Here is an 8,319-nt window from a genome sequence, read left to right as displayed (position 1 = left end):
TTGAGTTGTTCTTGTACCCTGCCACTTTGCTGAAAGTATTTATCAGCTGTAGGAGTTCCATGGTAGAGTTTTTTGGAAACTTATATAAACTATCTTATCACCTGCAAGTAGTGAAAGTTTGACCTTTTCTTTCCAATTTGTACACTCTTGATCTCCTTTTGTTGCTCTAGCTAGAACTTCAAGTACAATATTGAAAAGGTATGGAGAGTGTGGAAGCCTTGCCTTGCTCCTGATTTTACTGGAATTGCATTGAGTTTCTGTGCCTTTAGTTTGATGTTGGCTGTTGGTTTGCTGTATATAGCTTTTATTAAGTTTAGGTATGTTGCTGTTATCCTGTATCTCTCCAAGACCTTTATCATGAAGGTGTGCTAGATCTTGTCAAAGACTTTTTCTGCATCTAGTGAGATGATCATGTGATATTTGTTTTTCAGCTTATTTATATGGTGGATTACATTGATGGATTTTTCTGCTAATATAAGGGTTTTCATATGTTGAGCCTTCCCTTCATCCCTGGGATGAAACCTACTTGATCATGCTGAATGATTGTTTTGATGTGTTCTTAGATCTGATTTTCCAGTATTTTATTGAGTATTTTTGCATCAGTGCTCATGAGGGATATTGGCTTGAAGTTCCCTTTCTTAGCTGTGTCTTTGTGTGGGTTGTGTATCAAGGTTATTGACGCCTCACAGAAAGAATTTGGCAAAGACCCTTCTGCTTCTATAGTGTGGAATACTTTGAGAAGAATTGGTACAAGCTATTCTTTGAATTTCTGGTACAGTTCTCCACTCAGGCCATCTGGCCCTGGGCTTTTTTGATTGGGAGACTTTTGATGACTGCTTCTATTTCCATAGGGGTTACAGGTCTACCTGCCTGTTTGCTGGAATACTATTGGCCCTTTCTCTTCATGTCACCTTACCCTGTCCTATGTTTCCCATCCCCTACCTCAGCCCTATATAAATTCCTGCCTGTTAGAATAAATCGAGATCCTGCTTTGACAGACTCCTGACACGGTGTGTATTTTGTCTCCCCGGTAACTAACTGGGGGGCATCTGAGTCGTCAACATGCATCATCCTGCTCAGCCCCCAGGAAGAGACTGGATGAATGGCCCCTTTCCCCCACTCTACCTGCAGGGAGGACCCTGCAGGGAATCAGTATGGAGATTCCTCAGGAAAATGGGAATCAGTCTACCACAAGACTCAGCAATTCCACTCTTAGGCATACACCCAAAAGATGCACATTCATACAATAAGAACATCTGTTCAGCTATGTTCATAGCAGAATTATTTGCAATATCCAGAATCTAGATGCCCCTCAACTGAAGAGTGTATAGAGAAAATGTGTATATTTCCACAGGAATCTTGAAATTCACAGGCAAATGGAAGGTAGAAACCTTCCTGAGTCAGTCACAAAAAGAAAAACATGGTATGTAGTACTCATATATGGATTTTAGTCATGGAGCAGGGGAGTGCCAGCCTACAATCTCACCAACAGAGAGTCTGGTAAACAGGAACGACCCTAAGAGAGATATGCAAGCTTCCCCTGAAAAGAGGAATGGGCCAAGATCTCCTGAGCAGAATGGGATCATGCGGGTTAGAGGAAGCAGGCAGAAACAAAGGAGGAGAAGAGTATTGGAGAGGAGGACAAGGGGAGGCAGGAAGTTTGAGTTGGTGGAAGAATAGAAGAGCGCAAGAAAAGAGATACCATAATAGGTTTGAGGAGAGATCTGGTAATAGTGAGATTTATAGAGATCTGCAAGGATGACACCAATTAGCTATCTTAGCAATAGTGGAGAGGCTACCTTAAATGACATTTCTTGGTAATGAGATTGATGACTTCCTTATATGTCATCCTAAAGTCTTCATCCAGTGGCTGATGGAAGCAGAAGCAGACACCCACAGCTAACACTGAACTGAAATCCTGGAACCCAGGTGCAAACAGGAAGGAATGTTGAGGAAAGGGGTAAATAATGGGCTTGTGAAACCCACAGAGACAGCTGACCTAAACAAGGGGGAACCCATTGACCCCAGATTGATGGCTGAGAGACCAGCATGGGAGTGATCCAAACCCGCTGAACTCAGGTGTCAGTGTGGAGGCCTTGGAAATCAATGTGGCCTTGGGTAGTAGATCAGTATTTATCCCTGGAGTAGGAATGAACTTTGGGAGCCCATTCCACATGGATGGATGCTCTCTCAAACTGGACACATGGGTGAGGGCCTAGGCCCTGCCCTGGATGATATGACAGACTTTGGAGATCCCCCATGTAGGTCCTCACACTCACACCCTGGAGAGTGAAGGGCAGTGGGGTGGCAGGTTGTGGGGTTTGATGGGGCAGCAGAGGATGAGATGGTGAAGCAGCTGGGATTGATATATGAAGCAAGCTTGCTTCTAATTTAAATGAGAAACTCAGTTTGTCACAGTGCTATTCTTAAAATATGCAAAATGAAAATTACCTTCAAGGGTTAATGTTTACCACTCCATTTCCTTGGGGATAATTATGCACTTGGTTAATGGTCATCTCATGAAGACTGTGAGCCACAGCATATACAGAATTGTATACAATGTAACTCTCTTCAGTCATTTCCATTTCCCAGGCAATTCTAGGTAATATTTCCAAGGAAACATTGGGTATACAGTTAACCAGAATTTTACAATCATGTACAGAAAAAGAGCAATTGAAATATGTATTCCAAAGAAGAGCAAGATAATGGGCATCTTGGTATTTGGAAGTATTATATGCCTGGATAAACTTCCTAAATTCAGAAAGCTGAACATGATGTTGTGCAAAAATGAGACTCTAGTGTAATGAATCCAACATGGAAAAGTAAATAGAAACATTTATATCCTATGGGAACTTCATGACCTATACTTTCCAATTCATTAAATAGTAACCTATATATAAGATTATTCCACTTAAAGACTCGTTGTCACCATAAATGATAACCACAGTTGCAGTTGTTATCATGGGCTGGAAAATTGATAAGAATTAAAATAAAAGGAAATCACATTGTTTGGAATCATTTCTGTAAAAGCTGCACACATTTTATATAAAAGCTGTCCATCTCTCCTCTCAGGTCTGAGAGAATCACAGCCCCTTTGTGGTCATCTATGAGAACCAGCATCAAAAGGACAATGGCATGTGACAGAGATGTGTCCTTTGGGTGCTGTCTGGTAGAGAGAAGGGAAATGGTGTCTCTCAGTCAGGATAATGTCAAATGGTCCATAAGAAACCTGAAGGAAATTTCAAATAGGAAACAATAGGGAAAACACTGAGAGACAACAAAATCCTAAACCCAAGGCAACACTTTGGATTGGTAGAGACTAGATTCTGCCCATCATTTTTAAAACTCCTATCTTGATTTGAATATATTTATAGATAATACCTCAAAAGACACAGCATTTTCTAACCACCCAGTATAGGTCCAAACACTTCCTCTTCTTTATCTCCTCCAAAGCACTTGAGGCTTTATTGAATGCACATGGTTTATACAACCATCATCTTGACTGAATGAGAAAATTTTCCTCAAGGGAAGTCATAAAGGCTCCAGTCGAAGATTTCTCCATGGGAGATATTATTAAGCACTCTAGTTTCTCACTCTTCCATTGTTCCTAATGTACCCAGTAAGATTCCTTACTGGTATCACACATACAACAGAGGGGTAGATTTTTAGAACTAGTAGCATTAATCTCATGTCCTTTAAAACCAGATGAATAAAGTTTATAAAAACTTAGTAGGGATGATGTTGGGTAGTATTGAGTATATATTTGAATGGTTATGTTTAGATATTTATTTACATTTCCCCATACAAATATCAATTCGTTGTATTCTCAAAGTATAATCTTTAATCTCTTCACCATCCTCCGTTAACTGAGCAGAACCTCACTTGTCATAAGAACCGGGTAGATAAGAAGATCCCTTAACCACCACAGGACTATCCATATATGTCCAACTTAAATGCTGAGTTAATTGTATGATTGTGACTATAGGGTCAGTAACTATGATCAGTCTCTACTACCTACACAGATATCACATAGCAAGTAACAGTGTTGTAGCATTACAGTGTTTCTGAGAGATTCAAATAAGTGCCTCTGTTATGTCTTACAAATTATATGCTGGCTGCAGCTGGGTGGATGAGATATCTTCTCCAATGTCCTTCCCTACCTTTTCTTTCCAAGAGGCAACGCAGAAGTCTAAGCATTCAAGAGATTCCTCTTTATCATGCCAGATTTTTATCAGTTTTGATAGTGTCCACAACCTTTTATCTCCTGTGGAAACATAAGCATACCCTCTGCTCCATCTCAACACTTTCCTTGGTTTTACACAGGCTTACATAATTGGGCAGTTTTTTTCCATAATCAAATGTTTTTCAACAGCTGTTGTTCCTGTTTAATTAGTGTTTAAAAATTTTAAAGCTAGTAGAGCTTCATGTAGTTATCGTTAGGGGTCCTCATAACCCTCTTCTGTTTAACAACCATCTCCTTTAGACTGTGATTACATCTTTAATAAGGCTTTCATATCTCTATTTGCCCTTCAGGCCCTATTTGTTTATTCCATTCTACATTCCGTTTTACCTGAGATAAGGTTCCTATGTCCAAAATTTAAGTAGAGACTTCTTGTAAAGGCCAGTTGGGATTTTTGGAGTTTTGAAACATGATAAACACATCAGTGTTGGTGTCTAGCAGGACTGAAATCTCAATGTCATTTGTTTGGAATTTTAGCTTTGGCCTTTCATTATTAGCAAAACTCTGTCAAAATAATTTCTTTCAAGTATTCCTCAAACTCATTTCCTACATATTGGAGCTGCTTTCACTTTGAAACATGGGAGTTACAATAAATGACCAATTATAATCACAGGCTTCTATTGTATAGTCTTTTTACATAAGTCAATTATAAAGGCATTAAAGACAATTTTATAGAATTTTTAATATAATCTCATTTTACATGCTAATACCATTTCCCTCTACCTCGAGTCCTCACATCCCCTGCCTGTATCTCTTCACCACACCCCCATTCACTACACAGAGAGACGTAAATTTAGGCAACATTATGGAGTAGTTTTATCAAATTTTAAAAAGAGGATCTTTTATATGTGTCCCAAGTTACTTGTTAATGTAGCTTGCTAATTGTTATCTTTGTGGAACAAACAATTTATCTATATTTTAGTTAGTAGAAACATAAATGTTATAAAATCTATGTATACGTGATCAAGAATTTTCAGAGAGTAACTTAAAGAACAGAACCAAATTCTGAGTAATGATAAACAGACAGGATCATACCCAATAATACACTTCAAAATCATTAATTTTGTAATCTGGTTCTTTTACTGTGAAATTGAAATATTCTTTTAAACATCAATTAGATAATGAGAAGAAGAGGACATCTCAGTTCATTGAGTGACTAGTATCTCTGGAAATTCAAATACCAATTGAATTAGTACTTCACGCCCTGACCCCAGTTGTGTTTTACCAGAAGTTTGACGTACTTTTTTTCTTTTGCCATGAGAGAACCATTGATGAGTTACTTTCACTATTAAGGAGAACAGAAATATTTCCCATGAAGAGATCATTAATATTTAGTCATTTCCACACATAAAATCTATTCCCAACATTATTTAGTCATAAAATTGTAGATCATAAAAACTTGGTTTATTACAATTTGTCCCCTATAGTTATTTATGCATAGACTGTACATATGGATTATGCTTGTTGTACATGTCATGTACTTAATAACAAACTGATTATAAGAAAATTCTCCTGCAACCTGAAGTGTTGACTTTGCCCTAGGTCATTTTGCTCATAGTAATGCTATAACTAATACTAATATTAAATAAACATCCATAATTAATTAAAGTAACCACATGGCTAAAATAAATAAAAATGACTATGTTCCTGAACACTTATTTGGAACAATTAACCTGAGGTTTTACATAAAAAGTTCTGGTCATACTATTTCCTTCATTCTCTTCCAAAATCTGGTTCTACAACATCTCCCATAAGGATATAAATTACCTTTGAGATGTTATTGTTCCTAAAGCAGGATATGTTGCGCATATTGGAAAATTGCCATCAACTTATAAAAAAGTTTTATCTGTGCTTTTAAAGGCAATATATATACATATGAATACACATACAGAAATATTTTAATGATTAAAAGGCAATTTTCCAAGAATTTAAAAGCTCTTCCCAAGAACCAAAAGTATTCATACTTAACTATGTCATACACAAATTCAATGCACCCACCGGAATTTGAAAAGTTAGAAAAGAAAATAGAATATTTACATCATGAAGAAGTGACTAAAATTTGTTACAAATATGTCTAGTTATGTAAACACATTGAAATAAATGTAAATGTGTGATGAAACAAAGTAAATTTGAAAAAATTTAAAATTACAAAGTAGCACAGCTACAACAAAAACCAAAAAAAGAATGTTATTCACACAGACAGAAAATTTTCAATACAGGATGGATAGCTTTCTGAAAATGAGGTTAGAGGTGGAATAACTGGTTTATTAGTAATTTTATATCTATTTTAAATGTTTGATGAGCCTGCAAAATGATTTCCACAATATCCTTATATTTTCTCATGCACCCCCCCACAGAAAATAAGTTTATCTCCTAAACAAAACTTTTCAAATACATTTGATTCATTTTTTAATGATAAGCATTATACTGTAGTGTGCGGCTAATTCTAGATAAATGTTTGTCCTTAAACACAAAAGGAACAGACAACTATTTTTTTAACCAATGAGTCAAAAGAGGCAATTGAGAACATATAGCCTATACAACAAATACAGCTGACACATTGGTTATCAGGAATCAACTCAAAATGAATCACACTCCATAGCTTAAAAATGAAATACAGAAAGTGGTAAAGGAAGGAACATCTAATAATTTTCAAGATATTGGTGTAGTCAGAAACTTACTGAATACAGTGCCAGTGTCACACATATTAGCCTCAGATATGAAAGACAGAGCTAGAATTAATGAAGATTCAACTACAAAAAACTGAAAAAATATTCTGTAGAGCAAAGGAAACTATCATCAGAACATCATATGAGTTAAAACACTTCCCATTTGTACTTTAGACTTTAGGCTAATATCAAATGGTTTCAATTGACTGAAGAAGTTGCAAATAAAGAAATAAAGCCTCCAACCAACAAATGAGTTAATGAACTGAAAAGATCCTGTATGGAAGGAAAGTACATACAGTCTTCAAATGCTTAAACATTTTTTGAACAATACTAATCATCAGGCAAATGCAAGTGTAAAAATTATGTATTGATTGTTTCTGTTTGTTGAGTAGAGTGACAATGTTTCAAAATACAAATATACATCAGCAGGAAGAGATGAAGAAAGGAAATATCCACTATGAATTTGTGAAAGTTTACTCATTCACATCATTTCTTTTGAAAAAAGGAAGTAAACATGTTATAAATTCAGTTAACATGAAAATATGAAATAATGGAAAAATTAATGACTGAATAAACCATTGATATTTCATGTGGAAAGTTAAATCATGTTCAGTTTATATTATTAATGACAGTAAATGGGTAGAATTGACATGCTTATGTCTATAATTTATTGTGAGTATACTTGAGAAAAATGAATAATCAAGAAAAGAATAGGAAGATCTTGATGAGTCTTGAAAATCAGATTTTTGTTTTCACCAAAGGAAATATGAAATATATTAAAATAAACATAACATTTAAGAATTTTTAGAATATCCACAAAGCAAACGCAATGTCCTTTAACATGAAGCATGATTATTAGGAAGAAAAAACCTAATTTTAAACTTTGTGAATTACAAATTATCATGAAAATGAAACCTTCTGTAAGTCAAGAGGAGTAATCCCTGGGAATTCTTTTTTTACAGTTGTGTGCTATTATCTAGTGGGACACTATTTTTCTTTCTATCAGAATTCCTTACTTAACATCCCATTTCCCCCTTTTACATAAAGGTTCACATAAAACTTACTTTTACACTGACACAAGACTACAGGGAGTAAATTTTTCAGAATAGTTTTTACTTATGTATCTATGGGTACTATTTCCAAAGTGAATGCTGTTTCTGGTGGTAGGCACTTAAATTCTCTTGAACTATTTATGTATATTCATATACTTATTTCATGAATTACTGTCTTATTAATATATAGACATAGACAGTTCACAATATGATTCCTATTGATGTTGTCACACATCCATTTATTTAGTCCTTTTCCCTTTCTGTCTGTATTTTTGACTGGAATACTTCAGATCCTCTAAGTGACACATTAGATAAGGAGGTTAAAGAGGAGTGGGTGGGAATCTTTGAAAATTCAATA

This window comes from Mesocricetus auratus, unplaced genomic scaffold (assembly GCF_017639785.1).
Source record: "Mesocricetus auratus isolate SY011 unplaced genomic scaffold, BCM_Maur_2.0 Super-Scaffold_100022, whole genome shotgun sequence".
Taxonomy (NCBI): domain Eukaryota; kingdom Metazoa; phylum Chordata; class Mammalia; order Rodentia; family Cricetidae; genus Mesocricetus; species Mesocricetus auratus.
Note: the sequence above shows the minus strand (reverse complement) of the source record.